Source organism: Prunus avium, chromosome 6 (genome assembly GCF_965620075.1).
Source record: "Prunus avium chromosome 6, drPruAviu1.hap1.1, whole genome shotgun sequence".
Lineage (NCBI taxonomy): Eukaryota > Viridiplantae > Streptophyta > Magnoliopsida > Rosales > Rosaceae > Prunus > Prunus avium.
Genome location: NC_142289.1, coordinates 22,922,739 through 22,942,539, shown reverse-complemented (window position 1 = coordinate 22,942,539; position 19,801 = coordinate 22,922,739). Strand labels below are relative to the sequence as shown.

Sequence of the window (19,801 nt, the reverse complement as noted above, 5' to 3'; positions counted from 1 at the left end):
GTCATTGTATGACCAGGCGAAGACCTCTTAATTGGCCATGAGGAAGGTGATGAACTCGGTACGGAGGGCCTGGCTAAAGGTGGTGCAGATTCGGATGCTCTTTGATCAAAGCAACAGATTCCAGTTCCTCAATGGGGATTGTTTGGTTGGTCAGTCCTCTTGCCAAACGGCATGGCCGTGGGAGCGGAAGGTACTGAGTAGGTCTCCCATGGGGTTGCCCTTGCTTATTCTTTGGTAGCCGAGACATAACACGTATGTGCACTTAATTGATCCCCACATACTTGGCTCTCATCTTGGTCAGTGTAGTCCTGCTGATGATGGCCTTGTAGGCCGTTGGCCAGTCTACAACGAGGAAGTGAGTGTAGATGATCGTTCTTTGAGGGGCAGTGTCGATAGCGAGGGCCAATGGGACACTGCCGATTGGTTCGACAACATCCCCTAAGAAGCTCAAAAGAGGAGTGATGTCCTTGTTGGGATGTTGATGCCCGATCCCCAGGGCATTAAAAGCATCGGTAAAGTGCATGTTGATTGAGATGCCGGTGTCGATGAGGATCCGGCCGATGTCATAGTCAACATTGTTTGCCCTGATAATCATAGGATCAAAATGGGGGAAGATGATGCCCTTCTCTTCTTCTTCAAAGAAGGTGATGGGTTGCCAACCAATTTGTTAGATGTTGTGCCTCAAAAGAGGTGTTTTAAAATTTATAAACTCGCAAGCGCACGAATCGAATATAGCATAAGCGTGTAAGAGCGAGATCGTACCCAAGGGATTGCATGTAAAGATAGAAAACCAATTTCACCCAAGTTAATTTCATTGCCAACCTAGTTGATTCATATGGTGATTTGTTTGTTCAAAAAGAAAATAAAATAAGATAAAGCATAAAACAAATATAGAAATGACAATAAACTGAAATTAAGATTTACATTTATGAGAAAAATAACTAAGGTATTAGGTTTCCACTTTTAACATAAACATGCAACTCTTAATAATTTGATCCACAAAATATTTTCCATTGTAGTTGTTCAAAATAATTAAAGCTCTTTTTAATTTCCTTTAGAAGTATTCTAAGCATAACTTGTACCATTGGCAACAAACTATCAAAAAATAATCTTCATCAAAATTCTATTAATCTTTAGTAATTCTCTTCTCTTTTAAAAGCATGAAAGTTTTTACTACACTATGGGAAAAACATGATTGAACCCATGAAATAGATTATCAAACTTTCATCAATTAATTAAAAAGAAAACTACAAATTCCATTTGAACAAATACTACAAATTCACATTAAAGCTTAAGTTTGGATCAAACTAATAAAAATTACACACTTATATTAAAAGCTAGCCTACGGAACCATGAGGTATTAGAATCCACACCATCATTCCATAAGATTCTAATTATTTATCTTTCAATTCCCATGGAGTAGCAATCTAGAAATCAATCTAATGCTTTCTCAAGATTTATCATTTAAGCTTGTAATTTAGATCATAAGTAAATTTTCCTTCCCTTCATAAGTACAAATTCTAAGCATAATATGTAAACAAAATTATTTAACTACAAAGGATCAAAGTTTCCTAAGCGTCCTATGTGAAAAAGTTCATTTGAATAACAAAATATCAAAGAAATTTGTAAATTAGAAATATAAACCAAGGATGAATTAATAGATTAATCCAAACTCTTAACTACCACAAATACATGTTATATCTCACAATACATGATAGAAGTGGTGAAAAGAATTTTAATCTATTAATCATGTGAAGTGAAAATTATAATCATTGAACACCACAATAATTGAGAATTGAAAATAAAAACTAGAACTTTATTTAATAATGGTGTTTCATCCAACCTTAGTTAGGTAATTTAAATAGACATAAATAATATTTAAAACAAAACAAAGAAACTAAAATACATAAATTAAATGAGAACTAGGAAAGGAAGAACAAGTTTAAAAGAGTTATTAGCTCTTGGTTCTTTCCTTTCCATCATTGTTCTCTTTCTTCCCCACTCTTTCTCTCTATCTCTTGCCGTGTGTTTCTTCCTCTATATCTCTATATCTTTTGATCTTTGCTCAAAACTTGTATTTATAGCCAAAGAAAGGGAGTCTTGAATTATATAATAATCAAGTAGCTTACTTTTCCAAATATCTTTCTCATCTTTAGCCTACTTCCTTTACTTTGGTTTCACAAAGATCTTTGAGTCTTCTTATCAATTGCTCCACTTGCTCCACTTGCTCCATCTCATCTCTCGTATCTTATAAAAAAACTGCAGCAACTTAGTTCAAATTGTAGCTAGATAACAACTCAAGCATCATCATTCTTCTTTGCATTCATTGGTTGCAAGTAGTCAATTTGAACTTCTCCTTCATTGTTTATTCATTCTTTCTTTATTTTTTCAATGATGGAAGCTTGCATGCATGTCCTAGAGCATAGATGAAATTGATTGCTTCTTCTTTTCATTTGGCATTGGTGGAAAACACTTAATATCTACAAATAACCACTCATTAAATATAAAACAAGATTGGAAAGAAAACAATATAAATACTCTAATAGATTTACATAATACAAAAGAAAATACTAACAAATATAAATTTAAGGATAAAACTTGTATTAATTTTGTGCTCATCAAATACCCCCAAACCTATATTTTGCTAGTCCTCGAGCAAAAGAAAATAAAAACTAAGTAGAAAAGAGAACTAAGCCACTTTCGCAGGGATCTCGATTGCATTTAGCATATGCAACAAGCCTTTAAACCCCTAGGTTACCCTAGTGGACGAGTATAGTCTCGTGAGGGCTTTCAGTGATGATACCCACAAACATCGAAATGAGAGTTTAAAAATTTATGCTACAACAAAATTTGAAAACAAATGCTTAACCATCATCAAAAGCTATCTGGATTGAAAATTCATGAACAATTTTTAAAAGAGCAAACATGCTTCAAATTAATCCCCACATAAAGTCTCGATCACTTATAATTATTTAGTAAATTTTTCATTTGTTTCCTTTGGTGTTTAAGTGAACCAACACATTTTAGAGACAAAAGTCAATTTCAATCACAGTAACCTCATTATTTCAATCATTATCAAAATTCAGTGCAAATAACTAACCAAGGCATATATATACAATTTTTTTTTTTTAAAATTTTTAATTTTAATAAATTGACTGTGCAATGTTTAGTTCCATTAAGCTTTCTAATTAACCCATGTAGCGAGATTTAGGCCAACGACTCTCAAACCAAAGGTTTTAAGGCATTAGGTGTAGAAACACCCCTAAGGGCTTATTAACTCGAGTTAAAAAGGCTACAGAACTAAACTAGTCACAAAATGTATTTACCTCAAAACTTTACCGTTTGACGCGAACACTCGCTGCTGTTTAGGCAAGAGGCCCGGTTACTAAGTAAAACTCTGGATAAATTAACATCATTATTATTATTTTATTTATTTACTTATTTGTGTTTTTTTTTTTTTGCGCCAAGGTCAATCAAGAGCAATGTCTTCTAACTCTACTTAAAACAACAAAGTTAACTATAATTGATCTTTTCTTTCATTCTCACAAAAGTGTTGATGTGCATGTGAGAGTTCAAAGTATAACTCATGAATTATCCACTAAATAGAAATAAGTGAAAAAAAACTAAAATTATGGGTTTAAAATTTAATCATATGTTTCCAATCGTAAAAATCATTCATGAGTGTTAAATCTGATTTGATGATAGTAAGCATAAAAATCTAGAGATAACACAATTTTTTTTTTTTAATTTTTGGGAATAAAATAATAATAAAAACAAAACTACCCTAAAAATTTAAAAACAAAACTTCTAAACCTTACCCCCAAACCTAAATCAAACATTGTCCCCAATGTTGAAGAATGTAGGTATCAACAAAGTTATAACAAGAAATGAAATGGAGTAAAGTAATTTAAATAATAATAAAAAAAAGAATTAAAACTATAATTTAATTGCAAAAACAAAAAATAAAAATAAAAATAACCAAATAAAACAGTAAACCCTAAAAACAGTCCTACGCAAACCGAAACCCAAAAGACGAAGAAGTCCAGCCCATTGGAACCTCCAAATCAATTGAGAACCCGATCCAAACGAAAGCCCAAATTTTTGTTTTTGTTTTTGTTTTTTTTCGGAAAGAAAATAAATTAAGTTATAAAAGAAAAAGAAAAAGAAAAATAAACACATTTCCAAAATTTTAAAAATATATATATATATATAGAAAAACAAAAACAAAAACTGGAAAGGGAAGGTCACGGATAAAAGAAGGAAGGGATGTGTCGGCGTGCAGAGACAGCGTTCAATAATTAAGCAGAAAACACGGAAAGTGAAAGTGAAAGTAAAAGTGAAAGTGAAAGTAAAAAACATGAAGGTAAAAGAAAAAAAATTGTCTCCCCTCTAAAAACACGCGGCTGCAAAACGTTAGGGAATCCGAGAGAAACAAACGCAGAAGCCGAAGTCTATTTAACCCGTCTCTGTGGAGTTGAGCTTGCGTCTGTGTTTCATCCTGAAAACTCAGAGTAAAACATCAATAAGCAAGAAACACAAATCACAATGGCAACCTCACCCACTTCCCTCGATGATTTGAATCTAGAGTTGGCCCTTGCGCCATCAGTGGCTCAAGTAAGTGCTCCTCCTCAATCCGTCTTCCCAAACTCCACATATCATCATGGCTCGGCCTCAAACTTTGCTGAGGCAATGCCGAGAAGAGTAGTGCTGCCAGGAGGGATGACTGTTAGGAGACTCACACCGGCAGATCATCTGTACATGACACAGAGGTCAGACAAGGCCGCGGTGGAGGAGTCTCATGATTTAACTGTTCTCCACGCAACCTCCTCCACAAATCTGGGCATAAGATTACTGGCGAGGACGCGAGAGTGCGCAGTTCTGACCGAGGAAGTAGCCTCTTTGAAGGCTCAGGTGGCGGATTTGCAAAAGTGGCTCTACTGTGCCAACCAGCAAGTAGAAGCACTGTGGAAGAGAAACAATGATCATGCAGAGCTTTTGCAGATTCTACAAATAAGAGAAAATAGAGGCAATTAGTATGATGCCTCAGGTGGCTCAATATCTGGGAAGAAACATGTGATTTTTAAATATATGTATGCATTTTCACGTCTATGTATGTAATCACATGTTTATGAAATGAATAAGTATTCGAGCCAAATTTCCGTGTGTGCAATCAAGAAGCAATCTACTTCCCAAACTTAACAACAAATTAAATACATAAACAAGTAAAAGAAAGAAAGAAAGAATTACAGTAATAAAAGCAAAGAGAAACAAGAAATTCAGAATTTCCTTAGTTGGAGATCGGGTTCCGATCTGTTTATTTATTTATTTTATTTTTATTTTTTTTACAGTACTTAAATAGAAAGATAATACCTGGAAAATATGCGTGTCAATCCCTTTGGTATTTATCCCGTACAGAATGAAAGACAAAAATAATAAATAAATAAAATCCAAGCAAAAAGAAATAAAGACAAAAATAAAATAAACAAAAAGAAAACTAAAATCTATACGAACACAAAATAAACAGTCATAAAAAAATACAAAAATAACCACACAAAGAAATAAGCAAAAATTATATTGTTGTTTTTTTTTTTTTTATAAATTATAATTTTTATTTTTTTATTTTTAACACTTTGTAAAAAAATAACTTATTTTAAAAACACAAATATACAAGCAACTCACGGATGACCAGTTAAGGGCCTCAGAAAAAACAGCCAGGGGATTCGGGAAGGTTGGAGGGGTCACAATGGTCCCGCTTAAAACCCAAACTTCTTAAACACCGAAGGTGTCGCCTAAAGAACTCCTAGACACTGTATTAACGAAGACGCTCACTGGAGTTACCAACAGTTATGAGTTTTTTTTTTTTTTTTAATATTTATTTATTTTTTATAACAATAATAAAAAACAAGAAAAGAGAAAGGATTGGAATTATCCCCCTTGAAGCAATTAGGTCGAGCATGGATGCATTTGGAGGTCGCGACTTCTCCTACTACTCCACACTTCTCCTCCTTATGATTAGAGTTGTCTTCTTTTCCTCTTTTTTTTTTTTTTTATTGATACATGTACAAACAAGCACACAAATCAGTTCAAGCAATAAGCACACAAATTGACATAAAGAAAAAGAAATGAACTTTCTTAAAATAAAATAAAATATAAAACTTCTTCCAAGTCCAAAGCTGCACCAAAAGAAGCTTTGATGATATAACTGAAACAAAGAAATGAAAAATTAATACACAATGATATTACAATATAAACAAAAGAATCAACAAAATCTGATTTTTTTTTAATTTCGATTTTTTTAATTTTTTTTATATTACAAAACTAAATTATAACTAGTGGAAGAATTTAATTAACCAAAATTTGATTAGTTTTCCGTTGCAATCCCCGGCAACGGCGCCAAAAACTTGTTGTGCCTCAAAAGAGGTGTTTTAAAATTTATAAACTCGCAAGCGCACGAATCGAATATAGCATAAGCGTGTAAGAGCGAGATCGTACCCAAGGGATTGCATGTAAAGATAGAAAACCAATTTCACCCAAGTTAATTTCATTGCCAACCTAGTTGATTCATATGGTGATTTGTTTGTTCAAAAAGAAAATAAAATAAGATAAAGCATAAAACAAATATAGAAATGACAATAAACTGAAATTAAGATTTACATTTATGAGAAAAATAACTAAGGTATTAGGTTTCCACTTTTAACATAAACATGCAACTCTTAATAATTTGATCCACAAAATATTTTCCATTGTAGTTGTTCAAAATAATTAAAGCTCTTTTTAATTTCCTTTAGAAGTATTCTAAGCATAACTTGTACCATTGGCAACAAACTATCAAAAAATAATCTTCATCAAAATTCTATTAATCTTTAGTAATTCTCTTCTCTTTTAAAAGCATGAAAGTTTTTACTACACTATGGGAAAAACATGATTGAACCCATGAAATAGATTATCAAACTTTCATCAATTAATTAAAAAGAAAACTACAAATTCCATTTGAACAAATACTACAAATTCACATTAAAGCTTAAGTTTGGATCAAACTAATAAAAATTACACACTTATATTAAAAGCTAGCCTACGGAACCATGAGGTATTAGAATCCACACCATCATTCCATAAGATTCTAATTATTTATCTTTCAATTCCCATGGAGTAGCAATCTAGAAATCAATCTAATGCTTTCTCAAGATTTATCATTTAAGCTTGTAATTTAGATCATAAGTAAATTTTCCTTCCCTTCATAAGTACAAATTCTAAGCATAATATGTAAACAAAATTATTTAACTACAAAGGATCAAAGTTTCCTAAGCGTCCTATGTGAAAAAGTTCATTTGAATAACAAAATATCAAAGAAATTTGTAAATTAGAAATATAAACCAAGGATGAATTAATAGATTAATCCAAACTCTTAACTACCACAAATACATGTTATATCTCACAATACATGATAGAAGTGGTGAAAAGAATTTTAATCTATTAATCATGTGAAGTGAAAATTATAATCATTGAACACCACAATAATTGAGAATTGAAAATAAAAACTAGAACTTTATTTAATAATGGTGTTTCATCCAACCTTAGTTAGGTAATTTAAATAGACATAAATAATATTTAAAACAAAACAAAGAAACTAAAATACATAAATTAAATGAGAACTAGGAAAGGAAGAACAAGTTTAAAAGAGTTATTAGCTCTTGGTTCTTTCCTTTCCATCATTGTTCTCTTTCTTCCCCACTCTTTCTCTCTATCTCTTGCCGTGTGTTTCTTCCTCTATATCTCTATATCTTTTGATCTTTGCTCAAAACTTGTATTTATAGCCAAAGAAAGGGAGTCTTGAATTATATAATAATCAAGTAGCTTACTTTTCCAAATATCTTTCTCATCTTTAGCCTACTTCCTTTACTTTGGTTTCACAAAGATCTTTGAGTCTTCTTATCAATTGCTCCACTTGCTCCACTTGCTCCATCTCATCTCTCGTATCTTATAAAAAAACTGCAGCAACTTAGTTCAAATTGTAGCTAGATAACAACTCAAGCATCATCATTCTTCTTTGCATTCATTGGTTGCAAGTAGTCAATTTGAACTTCTCCTTCATTGTTTATTCATTCTTTCTTTATTTTTTCAATGATGGAAGCTTGCATGCATGTCCTAGAGCATAGATGAAATTGATTGCTTCTTCTTTTCATTTGGCATTGGTGGAAAACACTTAATATCTACAAATAACCACTCATTAAATATAAAACAAGATTGGAAAGAAAACAATATAAATACTCTAATAGATTTACATAATACAAAAGAAAATACTAACAAATATAAATTTAAGGATAAAACTTGTATTAATTTTGTGCTCATCATTAGACCTTATTTTGCACCCGTTTGCTACGCTAAGAACTTGGGGGTACCGAACGATTGCTAGTATCGACAAGGAGTGCACCTCTGCTGATCATGTTGATTTGCCGATTTGTTGGTTGCTTTAGGACAAGTCGTTTGCTCAGATAATGATCCAGCTTGCCTTCATAGGTCACCTAGTTATTAACCAAGTAATGAAAGTAAGACGATCGGAGGCCGCTCTTGAAGGCGCTAAAGGCTGCTCGATCATTGGTATCTGGTCATCGAGAGTATTCATGGCTGAATGAAACTACATAATCCCTTAGAGGTTCGTCATCTCATTGCCGGATGGTGTAAAGATCATCGGCAAAGTAGAGATGATTGCTTTAATTGATCGAAATAGTTAATCGTACCTGGCTCTAATCAGTAGAACCAAGTAAAGGCAGCTTTAGCCAAGGTGGAGGGGAACATGAGGCATTGGCCTTCGTCGGTGAGCCCTTTGCAACCTAATGCCGATTGAAAAGTGTGGATGTGGGTTAAAAGATCCTCAACCCTTGTGTAGCACAGCACGCTGAGGACTTGGACGTCTTTCTCCTGCCTGTAGGTTCTGATCTGATTGGAGAATTGACTAAGTTAGAGCTTTCCCTAGGTTGGCTATTGGGACTTGTTCTAGAACCTTCTTGAAGAGGAGTCAGACTGCAGGGTTGACAGATGGAATATCATCCTATACGCGACCTGCCAAACGGTAGGGTGATAGCTGGCAAGTGTTGCTCCTCTAGTTAGAGTGACTTTCCGTTCAGTAGGTGTTCCCAATACGGTGGTTTCCATCTTCCCAGTTGTCGTCGTCTACCGTTTGGTAATGCCTGCAATCCTATTGAGAAGGTTTGGGTCCTTCCAAACGGCAAGAGAGAGTGTGTCTACCGCGCAGATCTCACGGCCAGGGTTTTCGGGCCGAGGGGATATGCGTTGACACGCGGCTTCCTGCTTTTGGGTGCGGTGCGTTTGTACGCAGGCGTGCCAGCACGGTCTACCGTGTGTCGAGATGGTTGATGTGGATAGAATGGTCAAGTGGTGCGCCTGTTTGGACTCGTCTTCTAATCAAACGATTGTAGCCGAGAGAGGAACTAATCTCGGCTGTTAGGTTCACGGCCTAAGCTACAAGGCCGTTTAGTGATGGTGTTGGTGGGTTTTGGGCGGTGCTCCGGCGCGCTGCTCAGGGAGCGACGGTCGTATGATATATGGGGTGAATGAGTGAATAACAAGGATGATGCTCCGGCGCCTTGAAAATCAAGGGTCGTATGATATATTGATGAATGAATTTTCCTTACAGTCTAACACTACTCCTAGGAAAACAAGTAAAGATATTGAAAGTGCATTACAGGAAAATATAAGTTGCTCCGTGGGAGGCTTTGGTTTGGTGTTTGAACCCTTTGAATGTAGCTTGAGCCTCGTATTTATAGGAAGGGTTCATGGAGGAGTACTCGAGTCTGAAAATCCGCATGGTGGAGCCTGATTAGAGCAAGTGGACAGTCTAATCGACATTTGGGATCGTGAAGTATGGTGGTGTGACCCCATAAATCCTGGGGAATCTCGGCCGCCGCCTTGATCGTGGGCTCTGCGCTTCTGGCCGTGGAGACGCATTTATTGTTCTGATAGCTGGTGACCTAATCTCTCAAGCTGCAAGAATTCTTGTGAGAATGTCCACGTCTAATCACTCTGTTTCCTGTCGCCAAACCCTAACTTCAGTCACTTCCCACCTTCCTTCATGCATTAAATGCTTATTCGTGGCCAGTGGGTTTGCTGTAATAAACAGAGGCATTACTTCATTAAATGAAGCATGGGACCCTGATATCACGTGATGATTTGATTCTGATATCTCTGGCCGTGATTTTGTTCGGCCTCGGCTTACAATCGAGGCCGAGATGATCATGCCTTGGCAATTTTTCTTTTGTTTTCAGGAAGGCAAAACACCTTGGCGAAATGCTGCGCTTTAGCTTCTCGAGGAAGTGCTTGGGCCGAGAAAAGGGGCTCCTTCGGCCAGTTCATGGCTGTGATTTATTAGGCACAAACAGAGTGGTTCCGGGGGAGGTAGGTATGTAGTCTAACTCTTCTGTTTCCTCCAGGCCGAGCGCATCGTAGCTTTGGCATAGTGGATACTTTGGACCGAGCACGTCCAGGTGTTGATCGCTGCGTTTGGCATTGACCTGGATTGGCGACGAATGTCATTGCTCGCTTTGATCGTTTAGTCTGTCTCGGTGGTCCGAGTAAACTCGAAATTTCTGATGTCATTCCTCGAAAGAGGGCACAAATAGTCATCGGGAGGTAGAAGGCTTGGCTACTGGCGATTGTTTCCCATGTCACGATCATGAGGTTGCCTGCATATGCTACGTTGAGAGACTGCTCTTGCCGATGCTACATGGTCATGGGTACACTCATGATCGTGGGTACACTCTTGAGAGACTTCTTAGCATCGGTCGTGGGTGTCGAGGGCACCTATCGATTATAATGCTAGGTTGGCCGACGTAGGCTACTGGCCCATGCTTGGTGTGAGATCCTTTCCAAGTGTCATGGCATGAGAGGCCGGTCAGATATTGTACAAACAAAAAGTATCAAATAACCAAATAAGTGTGTCGGCTTTTTCAGCATACAATAATGCAACACCGAAATACAACAGTTTGCTTATGATTGTTGACACCAACAAACATTGCAAAAGGTCTTCCATTTTTATTTTTTCTATAAGTAGTATCAAAGCATACCACATCACTAAAATAATCATAGTCCACCATCATCCTTGCATCAACCCAAAAGATATTAGCAATTATATCATCTTCATCGACTTGTGTAGCATAAAAGAAATTGGGATCACTCAATTGCATTTGTTGTAAATATTCTAACAGGCCCCATGTATCCCCTACCCTCATTTCTCTTGTACGCTTTGAATGTGAATAATTTTATAATCTCCAGGAATGAATCCAAAACTCTGACGGCCATCGACTTGTCTACTTAGAAGTTCAAGAGTTGCTTTTGGAGCAATCCTCGAACTATCAGCCATATCAGCTTCAACTATTTGTGCAAAAGACATGTTCCTATGTGACCTTAAAAAATGGGTCTTACAAGGAGTAGAAGTAACATGCGTATGCTCAGGCACAAACTTAGTAACACAATACATATCATTTAGCCCGCAATTAATTTTCATCCTTGCTAGACATCTAAATCTTGTCTCAGCACGATGAGATTTCACATTGACATCACACTTATTTTTTTCACGCTTACCTTCAGCAGAGCAAACAAAAGTCTTTCTCTCAACTTGCCACATTTCTCTATATGAAATTTACTTCTTCTAATACTAAAACGAACATCGTATGCATACGCATTGTAAAATTTAAAGCCTTATTCTTCTATCTCAAACTCCGCGCCTATTATAGGAATTAATTCTTTTTGCATGTTAGAATGAATCAACTCTATTTTTCGTTACCTTTTGTGGTTAATGATATCTTTTCTTCATTACTTTCATTGTCTACAAAAGCATTGAAGTCTGTACCTGTTTCAAAAATTAGCTTCAGACTTGCTTGAGTTCCATCATCATCTCTGTAATTATTTTCCCCGTTAATGTCCTTGAGAAAATTGACAAAACGTAATTTATAAGATTCAAATGTCTTTATAAAATAATAATAATAAAATAACCATGAATAACAAGAAGTCTTGAGTCACGACAGAAACCGCAAGCAAAGAACAAAACAGAAACAACAGACCAATAAACTATAAAGGACATAACAATGGTGATAAACCAATTCCCAAAAAAATCAAACAAAGAAAATTTAGTGGGGGGTACGACAGCCAATTCTTGTTCAAAAGGTTGATTACTATGAAATAAACATGATTGGGTTTAAGAATTTTACTTTTACCAAGAACTTGTACACTAAACAAAAAAATTCAACTTCCACATATCAGGAAGATAAAATCTAACAAAGAAAAGAAAATTGATAAATAATACCTTCATTTCATTTATATTATATAAGTTTCCAATATAAGAGTAAAAATCAACAATCTGAGAGGAAAAAACAAAAAACAAAAAGAACGGTGCAGTGATTTTCTCAATTTGTTACCCTCCATCCACGAAGAACAAAAATAGAGTATGAAAGGTATAATCAATTGGTTTTCTTCTTTTTGTCACTACTACAAAAATTGAAATAGACGACAGGAATCCACCGTCGTCTAGAAGGTTTTTAAACCGTCGTGAAATTGACTACCATTTTTTGATATATAAAACAACGACGGCAAATAACCGATGTCGTTAAGACATACGGTGTCATCTCAAAAGACAAACCAACATCTAATTACTATAAAACAGCAAAAAAGGAAAACTTCGACAACCTTAGACGACGGTTTTAGAAAAATAGAGACGTCTAAAGGGGATTACATGTTAAGAACTCCATACATACTGACGTAACAAAAGTTAACCACAACTTTATTTGAAAAAATACCATTCTTTATAACGTTGACATCATCGTTGTTACGATATACTACGTCAACTAAAAACAAACACTGACGTCTAATTTCTATAAAAACACAAAAAAAGGAAAACTTCGACAACCTTAGACAACGCTTATAGAAAAGAACAGACGTCTAAAGCGTATTGCATGTCAAGAATTACAACGTAACCGCTGTAAAACAGATTAACCACGACACAGGTGTAGAATGACCGTCGCTTATAACATCTTCCACGTCTCTTCCCAGGAATATACTGCCTTGTTAACAATATTCCGCATCGCAAATTTCAAGAACCGACGTTCAATAGACGTATTAACGTCATAATATGTTAAAAGAACAAAGTTATTACAAATATACGATGGCGGAGTCTTGCGAGAACCGACGTCTAATTGATAAATAAAAAAAGTAGAAATGATGACTTGGACAACCTTAGACGACGTTTTTTAGAAAAACAAAAAACAAAAAGACTTCTAGAGCTATTAACATGGCACAATTTTAACATCCACCGTCATAAAATTTTATAACTAAAACCCCAATATTTCGACACGGTCGTTCAAAATACTTTTCACTGCGAGCAGTGGAAGTAAACCGTCGTGGATTAATGTTTGAACGTCGATTATTGGAAACTAATCGACGTGGTTAATCTATCCACTATGTCCGCAGTGTACAATTGCCCTTCGTTGTTATTTTTCTTACCACGTCGGTAAGAGTATAGAAATGGACGTGGTTGGCCTTTTACACGGCGCTTTTAGACACTCATTGACGTGTCAATTCTCTGAGACATTGATAAGTGTATTATTTCCTATATTTTTATACCTCTTTTATTTGGTTTTTGTAGGGAAAGTTAATTAAAAAGAGCATTATTACCTTACTTTCCTTGTTTTCAGCGATTCTATGCTCTTGGAAGGATTTCAACTGAAAACCAACTTTTGGAATGAATTTTAGCGCAAGGTCAATTGGAGAAGAAAGCTAAGACATTGAAGATCATTGTATCAAAGTTTCATAATTTTCTACCAAGCCAAATGCTCCAGACTTGCAAGTCAAGACAGCCTAAGTTGAAATCCCGTCAGAACTGCACAGCTGTTGAAGATTGAAGATTTGAAGACCTTTCCGATTTTTCCTAGTGGCGTGTAATATATGCTTGGAAAGCTTAGAGATAAAGCTACGTTTCTCATATTTTTCCAGAATTTACTAGGAAGTGGATCGACCCTAAAACGTGCGTGCAAGTTGGCTGACGTGTTTCCAAGTCAAAGAAGGATTCTTTCCTAGTTTGTTTCCTTAATTGTTTGGGATTTTGTTTTGCTTTGGGAGAGTTTTTCCAGACCTTTTAATAGTAGGGTTTAGTTGTTTTACACTATATAAGATCACCCTACCATCTCTTCAGAGGATCATCTTTTCTACCATAGACTTTTCACCATATTTCACTACACCAACAAATATATCAAAGAGAAAGCCAAGAGTTGCTGTCCCAGTGCTTTTGGAGCTTACGAAGGTGTTGCTGTGGAGAATCCAAAGATCAAATCCATCTGCCAAATCGGTTTTATGACAACAATTCTCTTGTTTATATTTTCTTTTGTCATGTACTAATTTCCCTTGCTAGGGCTACGATGTAGCCTAACCATGAATACTTAATTTTTATAGTTATATTAATTTCTGATTATTATCCCATGTTGAGTATTTGTTACTGTTCTTAATGCTTTGAATATTTGGCCAATATTTAATTGATTTGATGATCCAAGCGGAGACCGAGAGGAGATGTTTGGTGTTTGCTTCTCGTAACAAATACCATGTCTTGAATGAGTGCCCGAGAGGGACTAACATGACTCATGCAGTTTTCTTGCATGTTCTCATAGAACTTAATGGGTTCTTGATTTTCTAAATCCGTTGCTCGAGAGAGAATGGGTTGTTAATTAAGAATACTTTTGGTTGAGCCCGAGAGGGGATATCGAATGAATTAGGAGAAACCAACTGTCAACATGGGTAGTAATTAGGGTTAATTGGCTATAAGAATTAAGTGGAATTGGTTATGGTGAAATCGGATGCTCTAGTGTCTCATCATCTTGATTTTCCATCATTAATTAAATTGCTATTTTCATAATTATTTTAGGTTACTTAAATCAATCAATCTTCTTAATCAACTGTTCAAATAAACTTTTGAATTAATCATAATTGGTAATTAATAGGAAATTACAGTCTTCGTGGGAACGACACTCTACTTACTTCTAAATTACTTGTGCGGATTGTGCGCTTGCAATAAATTCACAACAGACATCAATTGTTGTTGTTTAACAGACGTTCAGAAGATCTCTCACGACGGGTAATTGAACTGAGTGGCCTTTATTGTGAACTTTAGACGACGGTAAGTATTTATCGGTAGTCGTAGTGTTGTCATAAAATTTGTCGGTTGGAGCACTGTTCCATCATGTTATTTTAAAATCTCATACGTGAATTTTTTAAAGTAACGGCTTATCATGACCGTCCTTGTTTGTTATATCTATTAGCCGTTGTGTAATGTGAATTTTAATTAATTGACATGTTTTCTGTTTCAAATGGTGGTTTTTATTTATGTACGGTCTTTTGCATAGTTCATTCCACGTCGTTTGTTAAAATACGACGTTGGTTATGATTTAGATGCCTGTGTTTGCAATTTGTTAACTGGACCGTCGTATTTTACATTTTGAACCCAGTATTTTTAGTATTGGATTTGTCATGCCCAAAGCCTGCATAATGAAAAAGTGATAAAAATAATGTCAAACATTGAAATTTATTGCAAACTTAATGTCATACAGAGCCATTAATTAATGTCATACAATTAACTGCATAATTAATGTCATACATTACAGCAATCAATCAATCCATATATCTTCACACCCATCTCTAATATTTTCACTCCCAAACTCACCCACTAGGTCCAAATGTGTCAACATTGGGTATCCCTCTAATATCACCTAGCACATCATCTCCAATACCATCTTTATATTCTCTATTAGGCATTGATAACACTACCGACCAACCACGATGCATTGGGTCGTCAACAAAAAATACTTGTTTGACTTGAGAAGCCATAACAAATTGGTCATTCCTATATCAAATTTTACTCAGATCTACAAGGCCAGAAGTGTTATCTATCCAATCACACCTGAAGACTGGGATTCTAAATTTTAGTAGTCAAAGTCCCAAATTTCTTGAATGACACCATAAAAACCCATATTGGAGACAATAGGGTTTTTATCCTTGGCACTAGCAACTTGCATAGTATGTGCAATTCAATAAACTCCACTATTTTGAATAGTTCGTACATCATCTTGTGCCTTGCTGTTAAATTTAACACCATTAATAAGATAGCTCCTATATGATGGCACTGCCATGCTTGGACCAGCTGCTAGCCACCTCAAGTTTTCGGATACGCCATTATTGTCTTCCCTATTAAGTTCACTTTGAACATGCAAACTAATCATATCTTAATTCAATCTAACTTAGAAAGAATAAGATTAAAAGTCCAATATGTTATTCAATAACATATACCTTAAAGCAAAGCTATTGAATGAAAGTGCTATTGTGTTTATCTTGCAGCCACTTTGTTCTCTTTCTAAATTTTGGATAAGAAGTCTTGATGTGGATCATATGTTCTCTACATGACATGAAAAAATCAAGCATTACGGTCTCTTGTATATAAGATAAACATAAGGAATAATTTAAAATGGCTACTTAAAGAATAAAACTCATACTCAATATAAGGTAGGACTTCCTCCGTATTCTCCAAGACATATAGATGTGCCTGGTTCAACAGGCCCTGATCAAAAAAGCTCACTGTGCAACCTGATAATGGCTTTGAAACTCCCATCTTCTAGCTTGATGGCACTCCAACAGAACTAACATCAGATAAATGCTCGATGCAAAACTCTACAGCTTCTTTAGCTATATACCGCTCAGCAATGCAACCTTCGGGACGAGTACGGTTCTGAACATACTCCTTTAGCATTTTCATATATCTTTCGAACGGATACATCCATCTAAAATAAATTGGCCCACATAGACAAACTTCTTTGACAAGATGTACTACTAGATGAACCATGATATCAAAGAAAGAAGGGAGAAAGTATTTCTCAAGCAAACATAAAGTAACTACTACATCTTCTTCCAACTTATCTAGCTTGGAAACATCTACCGTCTTTGCACATATAGCATTGAAGAAGAATCACAATCGAATTCTTACATACCTTGTAGGCTATCCCAAAACAGAACGAATTACCACATGGAGCAATTGTTACATCAAGGTATGACAATCATGAGATTTAAGGCCAAGAAGTCTTGAATCTTGTAAAGATACTAGGATTTTTATATTTGAAGAATAACCTTCAGAGACCTTCATACCATAGAAAGAATTGCAAACCGCTCTCTTCTCTGCTCATGACAAATTCCAAGGCCCTGGAGGCAACCGAGTACATCTTTCTCCATACTCAGGTTGCAAATCAATTTTGACCCCCATGTTCAATAAATCTAACCGAGCAGCAATCCCATCTTTATTTTTTCCTGGGATCTCCAACAATGTACCAATGATACTATCGCAAACATTCTTCTTAATGTGCATAACATCTAGGACATGCCTCACAAGAAGGTATTTCCAATACTATAGATCAAAGAATTTTGATTTCTTCTTCCAACAAACTTTGTCACCATCATTCTCACCAACACTTCCCCCTTTTTTTGAGTCCCATTTGTAATTAATACCTTCAACCATCTGCAACACTTCTTCTCCAGTTAAAGGCCCAAGAGGCGTGCCATATTCAGATTTCCCATTAAAAGCGGCACATTACCTCCGATATGGAAGATATGTTGGTAACCATTTTCTATGCCTAATGTAACAAATTTTGTGGCCATTTTTCAACCAGTGACTAGGTGTATCATCACTGCATATTGGACAAGCTTTATATCCTTTAACGACTGTCGGCTGCTCAGATCTCACGGCCTGGGGTTCTGGGCCGAGGGGATGTGCATTGACACGTGGCTTCCTGCTTTTGGATGCGGTGCGGTTGTGCGCGGGTGTGCCAACACGGTCTACCGTGCGTTGAGAGGTTGATGTGGATGGAAATGGTTAAGTGGTGTGCCTGTTTGAACTCGTCTTCTAATCAAATGACTGTAGCCGAGAGAGGAACTGATCTCGGTTGCAAGGTTCACGGCCTGAGCTACAAGGCCGTTTAGGGGTGGTGCTAATGGTGGGTTGTGGGCAGTGCTCCGGCGCGCTGTTCAGTGAACGGCAGTCGTATGATATATGGGGTGAATGAATGAATAACATAGATGGTGCTCCGGCACCTTGAAAATCAAGGGTCGTATGATATATTGATGAATGGATTTTCCTTATAAACTAACACTACTCCTAGGAAAGCAAGTAAAGATATTGAAAGTGCATTACATGAAAATATAATTTGCTCCGTGGGAGGCTTTTGTTTGGTGTTTGAACCCTTTGAAAGTAGTCTTGAGCCTTGTATTTATAGGAAGAGTTTCTGGAGGAGTAATCGAGGTTGAAATCCTGCATAGTGGAGTCTGATTAGAGCAAGTGGGTAGTCCAATCGACATTTGGGATCGTGAAGTATGGTGGTGTGACCCCATAAATACTGATGAATCTCGGCCTCCGCCCTGATCGTGGGTTCTGCGCCTCTGGCCGTGGGGACGCATTTATTGTTCTGATAGCTGGTCACCCAATCTCTCAAGCTGCAAGAATTCTTGTGAGAATGTCTGCGTCTAATCACTCTATTTCCTGTCGCCACAACCTGACTTCAGTCACTTCCCACCTTCCTTCGTGCATTAAATGCTTATTTGTGGCCAGTAGGTTTGCTGCAATAAACAGAGGCATTACTTCATTAAATGAAGCATGGGACCCTGCTATCACGTGATGATTTGATTTTTTAATATCATTGGCCGTGATTTTGTTCGGCCTTGGCCTCGGCCTATTATCAAGGCCGAGATGATCATGCCTTAGCAACTTTCTTTTGTCTTCAGGAGGGCCAAAAATCTTGGCGAAACGCTGCGTTTGAGCAAATGCCAGGGCCGAGAAAAGGGGCTCCTTCGGTCAGTTCATGGCCGTGATTTATTAGGCACAAACAACGACACAACCAGATAAGTTTCCATAGGCAGGAAAATCATTAATTGTCCACAGTAATACACCTTTGAGTGTAAAGTATTCTCCTATGTGTGCATCATACACTCCTCTAATCCCATCCCACAAAGATTTTAAATCATTAATCAAAGGCTCTAAGTAGACATCTATATTATTTCCGGGTTGTTTAGGACTGAAAACCGATAAGGTCGACATCATGAACTTTCGGTTCACGCATAGCCATGGTGGGAGATTATATGTAACTAAGATAATTGGCCAACAACTGTATCTGCTACTTAAAGAACTGTAGGGATTGAATCCATCAGATGAGAGAGCCAATCTCAAGTTTCTCGACTCTTTACCAAACTCGGGCCATTTATCGTCAACAAGTTTCCAAGACGGCAAATCCGCTGGATGAGACATATGATCTTCAATTGATTTTCTATCAGCATGCCAAGTCAAACTCTTAGCTTGTCTTATGTGATTGAAACATCCTTTTAAACCTTGGAATTGGCAGAAAATACGACACTACCTTCGCTGGCACACCCTCTTTCAAGATTGAATCTTTGCCTTCCTTCCATCATGAGATACCACAAGTAGGACAATTAGTTGAATCTTCATAATTCTAAGATGCAGTCATTGGGGCATGCATGGATTTTCTCATAACTCATCCCCAAAGCAGACAAAATCTTTTTTGCCTCGTACGTAGAGGAAGGTATTGTATTTCCTTCTGGAAGCAAATCTCCTTGAAGTATCAATAATTCTGTAAAACACACATCACTCATCTCTTGTTTTGCTTTCAAATTATATAACTTCACCAAAGCCGACAACTTCGTGTACTTACTGCAACCAGGGTACAAGGGTTGATCTCCATCCCCAATCACATTG

At 36.3% G+C, this 19,801-nt stretch overlaps 1 pseudogene; it reads right to left on the bottom strand.

Annotated features, from left to right (window-relative positions):
- Positions 1-16,663: 16,663 nt before the first annotated feature.
- Positions 16,664-17,473, bottom strand: LOC148293851 (uncharacterized; annotated as a pseudogene).
- Positions 17,474-19,801: the final 2,328 nt, after the last annotated feature.